Source organism: Stenella coeruleoalba (genome assembly GCF_951394435.1).
Source record: "Stenella coeruleoalba genome assembly, contig: scaffold_61, whole genome shotgun sequence".
Lineage (NCBI taxonomy): Eukaryota > Metazoa > Chordata > Mammalia > Artiodactyla > Delphinidae > Stenella > Stenella coeruleoalba.
The window spans coordinates 876,749-893,752 of record NW_027646361.1 but is presented as its reverse complement, the minus strand read 5'-3'; the positions used below and the strand labels follow the sequence as shown (position 1 = coordinate 893,752).

General features: G+C 44.0%; 1 long non-coding RNA gene across 7 annotated transcripts in view; it reads right to left on the bottom strand.

Moving 5' to 3' along the window:
- The window catches only part of LOC307181154, a 2,002,597-nt gene that overhangs the window by 1,132,347 nt on the left and 853,246 nt on the right, over positions 1–17,004 (bottom strand). The window lies entirely within an intron of this gene.

Here is a 17,004-nt window from a genome sequence, read left to right as displayed (position 1 = left end):
GTCTCAACTCTCCAGGTTTAAGGTATTCTTCCTTCAGCTAAAACATGCATGTGGAACCCAAGTATGATCAACCATGTGAACGGGAGACGTGTTCAAATATGTCTCAGTTTTCCTCCCCTGGTACTCGGGTGCAACATTCCAGACGCTTTACTAACACTCTCCCCACTTGGAGAGTCAGCGCCTTTAACCTCCTGTTTGGCCCAGTTTGCAATTTCTGCGGAAGATGAACAGGAATAGCGAGAACCAATGAGAGGCTAGCTGGAGGTGTCTGGACGGGCAAATTTAACTCTCATTTCCCACCAGGAAGAGGAAATAACCAAAGGCTCAGCGTGCCGTACCGGAACCAGATTAGGGCCTGAAGCCATCCTGCGGTGTTGCGGCCAGCTCAAAAGAAAGCGAGTTGAAGAAAGGAGCTCAGGGGCACTGTAATTCACAAACCTGCAGAGTTATAAATGACAGCTATCGTCCAAAAATAGACTGAAGTAAGGCTGCCAAGAGGACTTGAAAGCGGGGCAGAATTGCAGGAAACCGATTTCAGGAGGTAGACTGGAATTGCATTGAAAGCATAGGAAAAGAGGCAGAACGTCCACAATGATGCACTTGGCCAAAAAGGGCGTATGCGTTTTTTCCTGAATATATTCAGGAAAAAACACATACGCCCTTTTTAGCCAACCAAGCAAGCTTGCAAAGGAAATCTGCACTACAATGAAGTCTCACTTCCCCCGGTCAAAAGGGCCATCTGAAAAAAGTGTAAAATCCAGAAAGGCAGGACAGGCCATGGAGTACTGGGAGCCTTGTTATGCTGATGGGCGGGATGTAAATTGCCAACAACCACTCCTGAGAAGTGTATGGTGTTTCCTGAAACATCTAAAAAACAAAGCAACAGAGCCTAGGGCACTTCCACTTATGGTCCTATAGCTTAGGGAAATTAAAATCAAAAAGACACAGCCACCCCAAAGTTTGGAACGGCTCTGTTTACAAGAACCTCGTTTACAGTACAAGTTCAACATCGCAGAAAGTGAAAAATGGATAAAGAAGTTGTGGTATTTACTTACAAAGCAATATCACTCAGCAATGAAATCTGTGTCATCAGGCCCTTAGCAGCACAATGAGTGGATTCAGGTATGATGATTCTAACTGAAATAAGTCACACAGAAAAAGAAACATCATAAGATATCAGTAATACACGGAATGTAAACTTGGCTACACAGGAACTGAATTACAGAACAGAACAGGGTCTCAAATTTAGAAAACCAACTTATTCTTGCTTAAGGGTAAAGGTGAGTTGGGGTGCTGCATAAAACCAGAGATTGAAATGAGCACAGATAAAGTTCCTTAAGCCAAATATGGAATAGACAAGAGCTACTCCTTGCTCAACGAAATGGACTCAACACCCCATATTAAACGCCTAAGAATGTTCCTGACTAGTAAGTATCTTAAAACCTATGGATTGCTATGTCTCCGAAAGAGAATCAAGCATGTGTACAGGGGCATAAACGCAGCAGTGATAGGATTGGAGAGGTTCGGTGAGCAAATGAAGACCCTTTGAAGTCATATTGCATGGTACCCATTCCACGGGTTTCAACTACCCAGGTTTTAGGTATTCTTCCTTCAGCTAAAACATGCATGTGGAACCCAGAGTATGATCAACCATGTGATAGGGAGACGTGTTCAAATATGTCTCAGTTTTCTTACCCTGGTACTCGGGTGCAACATTCCAGACGCTTTACTAACACTCTCCCGAATTGGAGAGTCAGCGCCTTTAACCTCCTGTTTGGCCCAGTTTGCAATTTCTGCGGAAGATGAACAGGAATAGCGAGAACCAATGAGAGGCTAGCTGGAGGTGTCTGGACGGGCAAATTTAACTCTCATTTCCCACCAGGAAGAGGAATTAACCAAAGGCTCAGCGTGCCATGCCGGAACCAGATTAGGGCCTGAAGCCATGCTGCGGTGTTGCGGCCAGGTCACAAGAAAGCGAGTTGAAGAAAGGAGCTCAGGGGCACTGTAATTCACAAACCTGCAGAGTTATAAATGACAGCTATCGTCCAAAAATAGACTGAAGTAAGGCTGCCAAGAGGACTTGAAAGCGGGGCAGAATTGCAGGAAACCGATTTCAGGAGGTAGACTGGAATTGCATTGAAAGCATAGGAAAAGAGGCAGAACGTCCACAATGATGCACTTGGCCAAAAAGGGCGTATGCGTTTTTTCCTGAATATATTCAGGAAAAAACGCATACGCCCTTTTTGGCCAACCAAGCAAGCTTGCAAAGGAAATCTGCACTACAATGAAGTCTCACTTCCCCCCGGTCAAAAGGGCCATCTGAAAAAAGTGTAAAATCCAGAAAGGCAACAGGCCATTGAGAACTGGAAGCCTTGTTATGCTGATGGGCGGGATGTAAATTGCCAACAGACACTTGGGAGAAGTGTATGGTGTTTCCTGAAACATCTAAAAAACAAAGCAACAGAGCCTAGGGCACTTCCACTTATGGTCCTATAGCTTAGGGAAATTAAAATCAAAAAGACACAGCCACCCCAAAGTTTGGAACAGCTCTGTTTACAAGAACCTCGTTTACAGTACAAGTTCAACATCGCAGAAAGTGAAAAATGGATAAAGAACTTGTGGTACTTACGTACAATGCAGTATCACTCAGCAATGAAATCTATGTCATCAGGCCCGTAGCAGCATAATGAGTAGATTCAGGTACGATGATTCTAACTGAAATAAGTCACACAGAAAAAGAAACATCATAAGATATCACTAATACACGGAATGTAAACTTGGCTACACAGGAACTGAATTCCAAAACAGAACAGGTTCTCAAATTTAGAAAACCAACTTATGCTTGCTTAAGGGTAAAGGTGAGTTGGGGTGCTGCATAAAACCAGAGATTGAAATGAGCACAGATAAAGTTCCTTAAGCCAAATATGGAATAGACAAGAGCTACTCCTTGCTCAACGAAATGGACTCAACACCGCATATTAAACGCCTAAGAATGTACCTGACTAGTAAGTATCTTAAAACCTATGGATTGCTATGTCTCCGAAAGAGAATCAAGCATGTGTACAGGGGCATAAACGCAGCAGTGATAGGATTGGAGAGGTTCGGTGAGCAAATGAAGACCCTTTGAAGTCATATTGCATGGTACCCATTCCACGGGTTTCAACTACCCAGGTTTTAGGTATTCTTCCTTCAGCTAAAACATGCATGTGGAACCCAGAGTATGATCAACCATGTGATCGTGAGATGTGTTCAAATATTTCTCAGTTTTCCTCCCCTGGTACTCGGGTGCAACATTCCAGACGCTTTACTAACTCTCTCCCCTCTTGGAGAGTCAGCGCCTTTAACCTCCTGTTTGGCACAGTTTGCAATTTCTGCGGAAGATGAACAGGAATAGCGAGAACCAATGAGAGGCTAGCTGGAGGTGTCTGGACGGGCAAATTTAACTCTCATTTCCCACCAGGAAGAGGAAATAACCAAAGGCTCAGCGTGCCGTACCGGAACCAGATTAGGGCCTGAAGCCATCCTGCGGTGTTGCGGCCAGCTCACAAGAAAGCGAGTTGAAGAAAGGAGCTCAGGGGCACTGTAATTCACAAACCTGCAGAGTTATAAATGACAGCTATCGTCCAAAAATAGACTGAAGTAAGGCTGCCAAGAGGACTTGAAAGCGGGGCAGAATTGCAGGAAACCGATTTCAGGAGGTAGACTGGAATTGCATTGAAAGCATAGGAAAAGAGGCAGAACGTCCACAATGATGCACTTGGCCAAAAAGGGCGTATGCGTGTTTTCCTGAATATATTCAGGAAAACACGCATACGCCCTTTTTGGCCAACCAAGCAAGCTTGCAAAGGAAATCTGCACTACAATGAAGTCTCACTTCCCCCCGGTCAAAAGGGCCATCTGAAAAAAGTGTAAAATCCAGAAAGGCAGGACAGGCCATGGAGAACTGGGAGCCTTGTTATGCTGATGGGCGGGATGTAAATTGCCAACAGACACTTGGGAGAAGTGTATGGTGTTTCCTGAAACATCTAAAAAACAAAGCAACAGAACCTAGGGCACTGCCACTTATGGTCCTATAGCTTAGGGAAATTAAATTCAAAAAGACACAGCCACCCCGAAGTTTGGGACGCCTCTGTTTACAAGAACCTCGTTTACGGTAGAAGTTCAATATCACAGAAAGTGAAAAATGGATAAAGAACTTGTGGTACTTACGTACAATGCAGTATCACTCAGCAATGAAATCTATGTCATCAGGCCCGTAGCAGCATAATGAGTGGATTCAGGTACGATGATTCTAACTGAAATAAGTCACACAGAAAAAGAAACATCATAAGATATCACTAATACACGGAATGTAAACTTGGCTCCAAGGAACTGCATTCCAAAACAGAACAGGGTCTCAAATTTAGAAAACCAACTTATGCTTGCTTAAGGGGAAAGGTGAGTTGGGGTGCTGCATAAAACCAGGATTGAAATGAGCACAGATAAAGTTCCTTAAGCCAAATATGGAATAGACAAGAGCTACTCCTTGCTCAACGAAATGGACTCAAAACCCCATATTAAACGCCTAAGAATGTACCTGACTAGTAAGTATCTTAAAACCTATGGATTGCTATGTCTCCAAAAGAGAATCTAGCGTGTGTACAGGGGCATAAACGAAGCAGTGATAGTATTGGAGAGGTTCGGTGAGCAAATGAAGACCCTTTGAAGTCATATTGCATGGTACCCATTCCACGGGTCTCAACTCTCCAGGTTTAAGGTATTCTTCCTTCAGCTAAAACATGCATGTGGAACCCAGAGTATGATCAACCATGTGAACGGGAGACGTGTTCAAATATGTCTCAGTTTTCCTCCCCTGGTACTCGGGTGCAACATTCCAGACGCTTTACTAACACTCTCCCGACTTGGAGAGTCAGTCCCTTTAACCTCCTGTTTGGCCCAGTTTGCAATTTCTGCGGAAGATGAACAGGAATAGCGAGGACCAATGAGAGGCTAGCTGGAGGTGTCTGGTCGGGCAAATTTAACTCTCATTTCCCACCAGGAAGAGGAATTAACCGAAGGCTCAGCATGCCGGGCCGGAACCAGATTAGGGCCTGAAGCCATCCTGCGGTGTTGCGGCCAGGTCACAAGAAAGCGAGTTGAAGAAAGGAGCTCAGGGGCACTGTAATTCACAAACCTGCAGAGTTATAAATGACAGCTATCGTCCAAAAATAGACTGAAGTAAGGCTGCCAAGAGGACTTGAAAGCGGGGCAGAATTGCAGGAAACCGATTTCAGGAGGTAGACTGGAATTGCATTGAAAGCATAGGAAAAGAGGCAGAACGTCCACAATGATGCACTTGGCCAAAAAGGGCGTATGCGTTTTTTCCTGAATATATTCAGGAAAAAACGCATACGCCCTTTTTGGCCAACCAAGCAAGCTTGCAAAGGAAATCTGCACTACAATGAAGTCTCACTTCCCCCCGGTCAAAAGGGCCATCTGAAAAAATTGTAAAATCCAGAAAGGCAACAGGCCATTGAGAACTGGGAGCCTTGTTATGCTGATGGGCGGGATGTAAATTGCCAACAGACACTTGGGAGAAGTGTATGGTGTTTCCTGAAATATCTAAAAAACAAAGCAACAGAGCCTAGGGCACTTCCACTTATGGTCCTATAGCTTAGGGAAATTAAAATCAAAAAGACACAGCCACCCCAAAGTTTGAAACGGCTCTGTTTACAAGAACCTCGTTTACAGTACAAGTTCAACATCGCAGAAAGTGAAAAATGGATAAAGAAGTTGTGGTATTCACTTACAAAGCAATATCACTCAGCAATGAAATCTATGTCATCAGGCCCTTAGCAGCACAATGAGTGGATTCAGGTATGATGATTCTAACTGAAGTAAGTCACACAGAAAAAGAAACATCATAAGATATCAGTAATACACGGAATGGAAACTTGGCTACACAGGAACTGAATTACAGAACAGAACAGGGTCTCAAATTTAGAAAACCAACTTATGCTTTCTTAAGGGGAAAGGTGAGTTGGGGTGCTGCATAAAACCAGAGATTGAAATGAGCACAGATAAAGTTCCTTAAGTCAAATATGGAATAGACAAGAGCTACTCCTTGCTCAACGAAATGGACTCAACACCGCATATTAAACGCCTAAGAATGTACCTGACTAGTAAGTATCGTAAAACCTATGGATTGCTATGTCTCCAAAAGAGAATCAAGCATGTGTACAGGGACATAAACGCAGCAGTGATAGGATTGGAGAGGTTCGGTGAGCAAATGAAGACCCTTTGAAATCATATTGCATGGTACCCATTACACGGGTCTCAACTCTCCAGGTTTAAGGTATTCTTCCTTCAGCTAAAACATGCATGTGGAACCCAAGTATGATCAACCATGTGAACGGGAGACGTTTTCAAATATGTCTCAGTTTTCCTCCCCTGGTACTCGGGTGCAACATTCCAGACGCTTTACTAACACTCTCCCCACTTGGAGAGTCAGCGCCTTTAACCTCCTGTTTGGCCCAGTTTGCAATTTCTGCGGAAGATGAACAGGAATAGCGAGAACCAATGAGAGGCTAGCTGGAGGTGTCTGGACGGGCAAATTTAACTCTCATTTCCCACCAGGAAGAGGAAATAACCAAAGGCTCAGCGTGCCGTACCGGAACCAGATTAGGGCCTGAAGCCATCCTGCGGTGTTGCGGCCAGGTCACAAGAAAGCGAGTTGAAGAAAGGAGCTCAGGGGCACTGTAATTCACAAACCTGCAGAGTTATAAATGACAGCTATCGTCCAAAAATAGACTGAAGTAAGGCTGCCAAGAGGACTTGAAAGCGGGGCAGAATTGCAGGAAACCGATTTCAGGAGGTAGACTGGAATTGCATTGAAAGCATAGGAAAAGAGGCAGAACGTCCACAATGATGCACTTGGCCAAAAAGGGCGTATGCGTTTTTTCCTGAATATATTCAGGAAAAAACACATATGCCCTTTTTAGCCAACCAAGCAAGCTTGCAAAGGAAATCTGCACTACAATGAAGTCTCACTTCCCCCCGGTCAAAAGGGCCATCTGAAAAAAGTGTAAAATCCAGAAAGGCAGGACAGGCCATGGAGTACTGGGAGCCTTGTTATGCTGATGGGCGGGATGTAAATTGCCAACAACCACTCGGGAGAAGTGTATGGTGTTTCCTGAAACATCTAAAAAACAAAGCAACAGAGCCTAGGGCACTGCCACTTATGGTCCTATAGCTTAGGGAAATTAAATTCAAAAAGACACAGCCACCCCGAAGTTTGGGACGCCTCTGTTTACAAGAACCTCGTTTACGGTAGAAGTTTAATATCACAGAAAGTGAAAAATGGATAAAGAACTTGTGGTACTTACGTACAATGCAGTATCACTCAGCAATGAAATCTATGTCATCAGGCCCGTAGCAGCATAATGAGTGGATTCAGGTACGATGATTCTAACTGAAATAAGTCACACAGAAAAAGAAACATCATAAGATATCACTAATACACGGAATGTAAACTTGGCTCCAAGGAACTGCATTCCAAAACAGAACAGGGTCTCAAATTTAGAAGACCAACTTATGCTTGCTTAAGGGGAAAGGTGAGTTGGGGTGCTGCATAAAACCAGGATTGAAATGAGCACAGATAAAGTTCCTTAAGCCAAATATGGAATAGACAAGAGCTACTCCTTGCTCAACGAAATGGACTCAAAACCCCATATTAAACGCCTAAGAATGTACCTGACTAGTAAGTATCTTAAAACCTATGGATTGCTATGTCTCCAAAAGAGAATCAAGCGTGTGTACAGGGGCATAAACGAAGCAGTGATAGTATTGGAGAGGTTCGGTGAGCAAATGAAGACCCTTTGAAGTCATATTGCATGGTACCCATTCCACGGGTCTCAACTCTCCAGGTTTAAGGTATTCTTCCTTCAGCTAAAACATGCATGTGGAACCCAGAGTATGATCAACCATGTGAACGGGAGACGTGTTCAAATATGTCTCAGTTTTCCTCCCCTGGTACTCGGGTGCAACATTCCAGACGCTTTACTAACACTCTCCCGACTTGGAGAGTCAGTCCCTTTAACCTCCTGTTTGGCCCAGTTTGCAATTTCTGCGGAAGATGAACAGGAATAGCGAGGACCAATGAGAGGCTAGCTGGAGGTGTCTGGACGGGCAAATTTAACTCTCATTTCCCACCAGGAAGAGGAATTAACCAAAGGCTCAGCATGCCGGGCCGGAACCAGATTAGGGCCTGAAGCCATCCTGCGGTGTTGCGGCCAGCTCAAAAGAAACCGAGTTGAAGAAAGGAGCTCAGGGGCACTGTAATTCACAAACCTGCAGAGTTATAAATGACAGCTATCGTCCAAAAATAGACTGAAGTAAGACTGCCAAGAGGACTTGAAAGCGGGGCAGAATTGCAGGAAACCGATTTCAGGAGGTAGACTGGAATTGCATTGAAAGCATAGGAAAAGAGGCAGAACGTCCACAATGATGCACTTGGCCAAAAAGGGCGTATGCGTTTTTTCCTGAATATATTCAGGAAAAAACACATACGCCCTTTTTGGCCAACCAAGCAAGCTTGCAAAGGAAATCTGCACTACAATGAAGTCTCACTTCCCCCCGGTCAAAAGGGCCATCTGAAAAAAGTGTAAAATCCAGAAAGGCAACAGGCCATTGAGAACTGGGAGCCTTGTTATGCTGATGGGCGGGATGTAAATTGCCAACAGACACTGGGGAGAAGTGTATGGTGTTTCCTGAAACATCTAAAAACAAAGCAACAGAGCCTAGGGCACTTCCACTTATGGTCCTATAGCAAAGGGAAATTAAAATCAAAAAGACACAGCCACCCCAAAGTTTGGAACGGCTCTGTTTACAAGAACCTCGTTTACAGTACAAGTTCAACATCGCAGAAAGTGAAAAATGGATAAAGAAGTTGTGGTATTCACTTACAAAGCAATATCACTCAGCAATGAAATCTATGTCATCAGGCCCTTAGCAGCACAATGAGTGGATTCAGGTATGATGATTCTAACTGAAATAAGTCACACAGAAAAAGAAACATCATAAGATATCAGTAATACACGGAATGGAAACTTGGCTACACAGGAACTGAATTACAGAACAGAACAGGGTCTCAAATTTAGAAAACCAACTTATTCTTGCTTAAGGGGAAAGGTGAGTTGGGTTGCTGCATAAAACCAGAGATTGAAATGAGCACAGATAAAGTTCCTTAAGCCAAATATGGAATAGACAAGAGCTACTCCTTGCTCAACGAAATGGACTCAACACCCCATGTTAAACGCCTAAGAATGTACCTGACTAGTAAGTATCTTAAAACCTATGGATTGCTATGTCTCCGAAAGAGAATCAAGCATGTGTACAGGGGCATAAACGCAGCAGTGATAGGATTGCAGAGGTTCGGTGAGCAAATGAAGACCCTTTGAAGTCATATTGCATGGTACCCATTCCACGGGTCTCAACTCTCCAGGTTTAAGGTATTCTTCCTTCAGCTAAAACATGCATGTGGAACCCAGAGTATGATCAACCATGTGAACGGGAGCCGTGTTCAAATATGTCTCAGTTTTCCTCCCCTGGTACTCGGGTGCAACATTCCAGACGCTTTACTAACACTCTCCCGACTTGGAGAGTCAGTCCCTTTAACCTCCTGTTTGGCCCAGTTTGCAATTTCTGCGGAAGATGAACAGGAATAGCGAGGACCAATGAGAGGCTAGCTGGAGGTGTCTGGACGGGCAAATTTAACTCTCATTTCCCACCAGGAAGAGGAATTAACCAAAGGCTCAGCATGCCGGGCCGGAACCAGATTAGGGCCTGAAGCCATCCTGCGGTGTTGCGGCCAGCTCAAAAGAAACCGAGTTGAAGAAAGGAGCTCAGGGGCACTGTAATTCACAAACCTGCAGAGTTATAAATGACAGCTATCGTCCAAAAATAGACTGAAGTAAGACTGCCAAGAGGACTTGAAAGCGGGGCAGAATTGCAGGAAACCGATTTCAGGAGGTAGACTGGAATTGCATTGAAAGCATAGGAAAAGAGGCAGAACGTCCACAATGATGCACTTGGCCAAAAAGGGCGTATGCGTTTTTTCCTGAATATATTCAGGAAAAAACACATACGCCCTTTTTGGCCAACCAAGCAAGCTTGCAAAGGAAATCTGCACTACAATGAAGTCTCACTTCCCCCCGGTCAAAAGGGCCATCTGAAAAAAGTGTAAAATCCAGAAAGGCAACAGGCCATTGAGAACTGGGAGCCTTGTTATGCTGATGGGCGGGATGTAAATTGCCAACAGACACTGGGGAGAAGTGTATGGTGTTTCCTGAAACATCTAAAAACAAAGCAACAGAGCCTAGGGCACTTCCACTTATGGTCCTATAGCAAAGGGAAATTAAAATCAAAAAGACACAGCCACCCCAAAGTTTGGAACGGCTCTGTTTACAAGAACCTCGTTTACAGTACAAGTTCAACATCGCAGAAAGTGAAAAATGGATAAAGAAGTTGTGGTATTCACTTACAAAGCAATATCACTCAGCAATGAAATCTATGTCATCAGGCCCTTAGCAGCACAATGAGTGGATTCAGGTATGATGATTCTAACTGAAATAAGTCACACAGAAAAAGAAACATCATAAGATATCAGTAATACACGGAATGGAAACTTGGCTACACAGGAACTGAATTACAGAACAGAACAGGGTCTCAAATTTAGAAAACCAACTTATTCTTGCTTAAGGGGAAAGGTGAGTTGGGTTGCTGCATAAAACCAGAGATTGAAATGAGCACAGATAAAGTTCCTTAAGCCAAATATGGAATAGACAAGAGCTACTCCTTGCTCAACGAAATGGACTCAACACCCCATGTTAAACGCCTAAGAATGTACCTGACTAGTAAGTATCTTAAAACCTATGGATTGCTATGTCTCCGAAAGAGAATCAAGCATGTGTACAGGGGCATAAACGCAGCAGTGATAGGATTGGAGAGGTTCGGTGAGCAAATGAAGACCCTTTGAAGTCATATTGCATGGTACCCATTCCACGGGTTTCAACTACCCAGGTTTAAGGTATTCTTCCTTCAGCTAAAACATGCATGTGGAACCTAGAGTATGATCAACCATGTGATCGGGAGACGTGTTCAAATATATCTCAGTTTTCCTCCACTGGTACTCGGGTGCAACATTCCAGACGCTTTACTAACACTCTCCCCACTTGGAGAGTCAGTCCCTTTAACCTCCTGTTTGGCCCAGTTTGCAATTTCTGCGGAAGATGAACAGGAATAGCGAGAACCAATGAGAGGCTAGCTGGAGGTGTCTGGTCGGGCAAATTTAACTCTCATTTCCCACCAGGAAGAGGAATTAACCAAAGGCTCAGCATGCCGTACCGGAACCAGATTAGGGCCTGAAGCCATCCTGCGGTGTTGCGGCCAGCTCACAAGAAAGCGAGTTGAAGAAAGGAGCTCAGTGGCACTGTAATTCACAAACCTGCAGAGTTATAAATGACAGCTATCGTCCAAAAATAGACTGAAGTAAGGCTGCCAAGAGGACTTGAAAACGGGGCAGAATTGCAGGAAACCGATTTCAGGAGGTAGACTGGAATTGCATTGAAAGCATAGGAAAAGAGGCAGAACGTCCACAATGATGCACTTGGCCAAAAAGGGCGTATGCGTTTTTTCCTGAATATATTCAGGAAAAAACGCATACGCCCTTTTTGGCCAACCAAGCAAGCTTGCAAAGGAAATCTGCACTACAATGAAGTCTCACTTCCCCCCGGTCAAAAGGGCCATCTGAAAAAAGTGTAAAATCCAGAAAGGCAACAGGCCATTGAGAACTGGGAGCCTTGTTATGCTGATGGGCGGGATGTAAATTGCCAACAGACACTTGGGAGAAGTGTATGGTGTTTCCTGAAACATCTAAAAAACAAAGCAACAGAGCCTAGGGCACTTCCACTTATGGTCCTATAGCTTAGGGAAATTTAAATCAAAAAGACACAGCCACCCCAAAGTTTGGAACGGCTCTGTTTACAAGAACCTCGTTTGCAGTACAAGTTCAACATCGCAGAAAGTGAAAAATGGATAAAGAAGTTGTGGTATTCACTTACAAAGCAATATCACTCAGCAATGAAATCTATGTCATCAGGCCCTTAGCAGCACAATGAGTGGATTCAGGTATGATGATTCTAACTGAAGTAAGTCACACAGAAAAAGAAACATCATAAGATATCAGTAATACACGGAATGGAAACTTGGCTCCACAGGAACTGAATTACAGAACAGAACAGGGTCTCAAATTTAGAAAGACAACTTATGCTTGCTTAAGGGTAAAGGTGAGTTGGGGTGCTGCATAAAACCAGAGATTGAAATGAGCACAGATAAAGTTCCTTAAGCCAAATATGGAATAGACAAGAGCTACTCCTTGCTCAACGAAATGGACTCAACACCCCATATTAAACGCCTAAGAATGTACCTGACTTGTAAGTATCTTAAAACCTATGGATTGCTATGTCTCCGAAAGAGAATCAAGCATGTGTACAGGGTCATAAACGCAGCAGTGATAGGATTGGAGAGGTTCGGTGAGCAAATGAGGACCCTTTGAAGTCATATTGCATGGTACCCATTCCACGGGTTTCAACTACCCAGGTTTAAGGTATTCTTCCTTCAGCTAAAACAGGCATGTGGAACCTAGAGTATGATCAACCATGTGATCGGGAGATGTGTTCAAATATGTCTCAGTTTTCGTACCCTGGTACTCGGGTGCAACATTCCAGACGCTTTACTAACACTCTCCCCACTTGGAGAGTCAGTCCCTTTAACCTCCTGTTTGGCCCAGTTTGCAATTTCTGCGGAAGATGAACAGGAATAGCGAGAACCAATGAGAGGCTAGCTGGAGGTGTCTGGACGGGCAAATTTAACTCTCATTTCCCACCAGGAAGAGGAATTAACCAAAGGCTCAGCGTGCCATGCCGGAACCAGATTAGGGCCTGAAGCCATCCTGCGGTGTTGCGGCCAGCTCAAAAGAAAGCGAGTTGAAGAAAGGAGCTCAGGGGCACTGTAATTCACAAACCTGCAGAGTTATAAATGACAGCTATCGTCCAAAAATAGACTGAAGTAAGGCTGCCAAGAGGACTTGAAAGCGGGGCAGAATTGCAGGAAACCGATTTCAGGAGGTAGACTGGAATTGCATTGAAAGCATAGGAAAAGAGGCAGAACGTCCACAATGATGCACTTGGCCAAAAAGGGCGTATGCGTTTTTTCCTGAATATATTCAGGAAAAAACGCATATGCCCTTTTTGGCCAACCAAGCAAGCTTGCAAAGGAAATCTGCACTACAATGAAGTCTCACTTCCCCCCGGTCAAAAGGGCCATCTGAAAAAAGTGTAAAATCCAGAAAGGCAGGACAGGCCATGGAGAACTGGGAGCCTTGTTATGCTGATGGGCGGGATGTAAATTGCCAACAGAAACTCGGGAGAAGTGTATGGTGTTTCCTGAAACATCTAAAAAACAAAGCAACAGAGCCTAGGGCACTGCCACTTATGGTCCTATAGCTTAGGGAAATTAAAATCAAAAAGACACAGCCACCCCAAAGTTTGGGACGCCTCTGTTTACAAGAACCTCGTTTACAGTACAAGTTCAACATCGCAGAAAGTGAAAAATGGATAAAGAAGTTGTGGTATTTACTTACAAAGCAATATCACTCAGCAATGAAATCTGTGTCATCAGGCCCTTAGCAGCACAATGAGTGGATTCAGGTATGATGATTCTAACTGAAATAAGTCACACAGAAAAAGAAACATCATAAGATATCAGTAATACACGGAATGTAAACTTGGCTACACAGGAACTGAATTACAGAACAGAACAGGGTCTCAAATTTAGAAAACCAACTTATGCTTGCTTAAGGGGAAAGGTGAGTTGGGGTGCTGCATAAAACCAGAGATTGAAATGAGCACAGATAAAGTTCCTTAAGTCAAATATGGAATAGACAAGAGCTACTCCTTGCTCAACGAAATGGACTCAACACCGCATATTAAACGCCTAAGAATGTACCTGACTAGTAAGTATCGTAAAACCTATGGATTGCTATGTCTCCAAAAAAGAATCAAGCATGTGTACAGGGACATAAACGCAGCAGTGATAGGATTGGAGAGGTTCGGTGAGCAAATGAAGACCCTTTGAAGTCATATTGCATGGTACCCATTACACGGGTCTCAACTCTCCAGGTTTAAGGTATTCTTCCTTCAGCTAAAACAGGCATGTGGAACCTAGAGTATGATCAACCATGTGATCGGGAGATGTGTTCAAATATGTCTCAGTTTTCGTACCCTGGTACTCGGGTGCAACATTCCAGACGCTTTACTAACACTCTCCCCACTTGGAGAGTCAGTCCCTTTAACCTCCTGTTTGGCCCAGTTTGCAATTTCTGCGGAAGATGAACAGGAATAGCGAGAACCAATGAGAGGCTAGCTGGAGGTGTCTGGACGGGCAAATTTAACTCTCATTTCCCACCAGGAAGAGGAATTAACCAAAGGCTCAGCGTGCCATGCCGGAACCAGATTAGGGCCTGAAGCCATCCTGCGGTGTTGCGGCCAGCTCAAAAGAAAGCGAGTTGAAGAAAGGAGCTCAGGGGCACTGTAATTCACAAACCTGCAGAGTTATAAATGACAGCTATCGTCCAAAAATAGACTGAAGTAAGGCTGCCAAGAGGACTTGAAAGCGGGGCAGAATTGCAGGAAACCGATTTCAGGAGGTAGACTGGAATTGCATTGAAAGCATAGGAAAAGAGGCAGAACGTCCACAATGATGCACTTGGCCAAAAAGGGCGTATGCGTTTTTTCCTGAATATATTCAGGAAAAAACGCATATGCCCTTTTTGGCCAACCAAGCAAGCTTGCAAAGGAAATCTGCACTACAATGAAGTCTCACTTCCCCCCGGTCAAAAGGGCCATCTGAAAAAAGTGTAAAATCCAGAAAGGCAGGACAGGCCATGGAGAACTGGGAGCCTTGTTATGCTGATGGGCGGGATGTAAATTGCCAACAGAAACTCGGGAGAAGTGTATGGTGTTTCCTGAAACATCTAAAAAACAAAGCAACAGAGCCTAGGGCACTGCCACTTATGGTCCTATAGCTTAGGGAAATTAAAATCAAAAAGACACAGCCACCCCAAAGTTTGGGACGCCTCTGTTTACAAGAACCTCGTTTACAGTACAAGTTCAACATCGCAGAAAGTGAAAAATGGATAAAGAAGTTGTGGTATTTACTTACAAAGCAATATCACTCAGCAATGAAATCTGTGTCATCAGGCCCTTAGCAGCACAATGAGTGGATTCAGGTATGATGATTCTAACTGAAATAAGTCACACAGAAAAAGAAACATCATAAGATATCAGTAATACACGGAATGTAAACTTGGCTACACAGGAACTGAATTACAGAACAGAACAGGGTCTCAAATTTAGAAAACCAACTTATGCTTGCTTAAGGGGAAAGGTGAGTTGGGGTGCTGCATAAAACCAGAGATTGAAATGAGCACAGATAAAGTTCCTTAAGTCAAATATGGAATAGACAAGAGCTACTCCTTGCTCAACGAAATGGACTCAACACCGCATATTAAACGCCTAAGAATGTACCTGACTAGTAAGTATCGTAAAACCTATGGATTGCTATGTCTCCAAAAGAGAATCAAGCATGTGTACAGGGACATAAACGCAGCAGTGATAGGATTGGAGAGGTTCGGTGAGCAAATGAAGACCCTTTGAAGTCATATTGCATGGTACCCATTACACGGGTCTCAACTCTCCAGGTTTAAGGTATTCTTCCTTCAGCTAAAACATGCATGTGGAACCCAAGTATGATCAACCATGTTAACGGGAGACGTGTTCAAATATGTCTCAGTTTTCCTCCCCTGGTACTCGGGTGCAACATTCCAGACGCTTTACTAACACTCTCCCCACTTGGAGAGTCAGCGCCTTTAACCTCCTGTTTGGCCCAGTTTGCAATTTCTGCGGAAGATGAACAGGAATAGCGAGAACCAATGAGAGGCTAGCTGGAGGTGTCTGGACGGGCAAATTTAACTCTCATTTCCCACCAGGAAGAGGAAATAACCAAAGGCTCAGCGTGCCGTACCGGAACCAGATTAGGGCCTGAAGCCATCCTGCGGTGTTGCGGCCAGCTCAAAAGAAAGCGAGTTGAAGAAAGGAGCTCAGGGGCACTGTAATTCACAAACCTGCAGAGTTATAAATGACAGCTATCGTCCAAAAATATACTGAAGTAAGGCTGCCAAGAGGACTTGAAAGCGGGGCAGAATTGCAGGAAACCGATTTCAGGAGGTAGACTGGAATTGCATTGAAAGCATAGGAAAAGAGGCAGAACGTCCACAATGATGCACTTGGCCAAAAAGGGCGTATGCGTTTTTTCCTGAATATATTCAGGAAAAAACACATACGCCCTTTTTAGCCAACCAAGCAAGCTTGCAAAGGAAATCTGCACTACAATGAAGTCTCACTTCCCCCGGTCAAAAGGGCCATCTGAAAAAAGTGTAAAATCCAGAAAGGCAGGACAGGCCATGGAGTACTGGGAGCCTTGTTATGCTGATGGGCGGGATGTAAATTGCCAACAACCACTCGGGAGAAGTGTATGGTGTTTCCTGAAACATCTAAAAAACAAAGCAACAGAGCCTAGGGCACTTCCACTTATGGTCCTATAGCTTAGGGAAATTAAAATCAAAAAGACACAGCCACCCCAAAGTTTGGAACGGCTCTGTTTACAAGAACCTCGTTTACAGTACAAGTTCAACATCGCAGAAAGTGAAAAATGGATAAAGAAGTTGTGGTATTTACTTACAAAGCAATATCACTCAGCAATGAAATCTGTGTCATCAGGCCCTTAGCAGCACAATGAGTGGATTCAGGTATGATGATTCTAACTGAAATAAGTCACACAGAAAAAGAAACATCATAAGATATCAGTAATACACGGAATGTAAACTTGGCTACACAGGAACTGAATTAC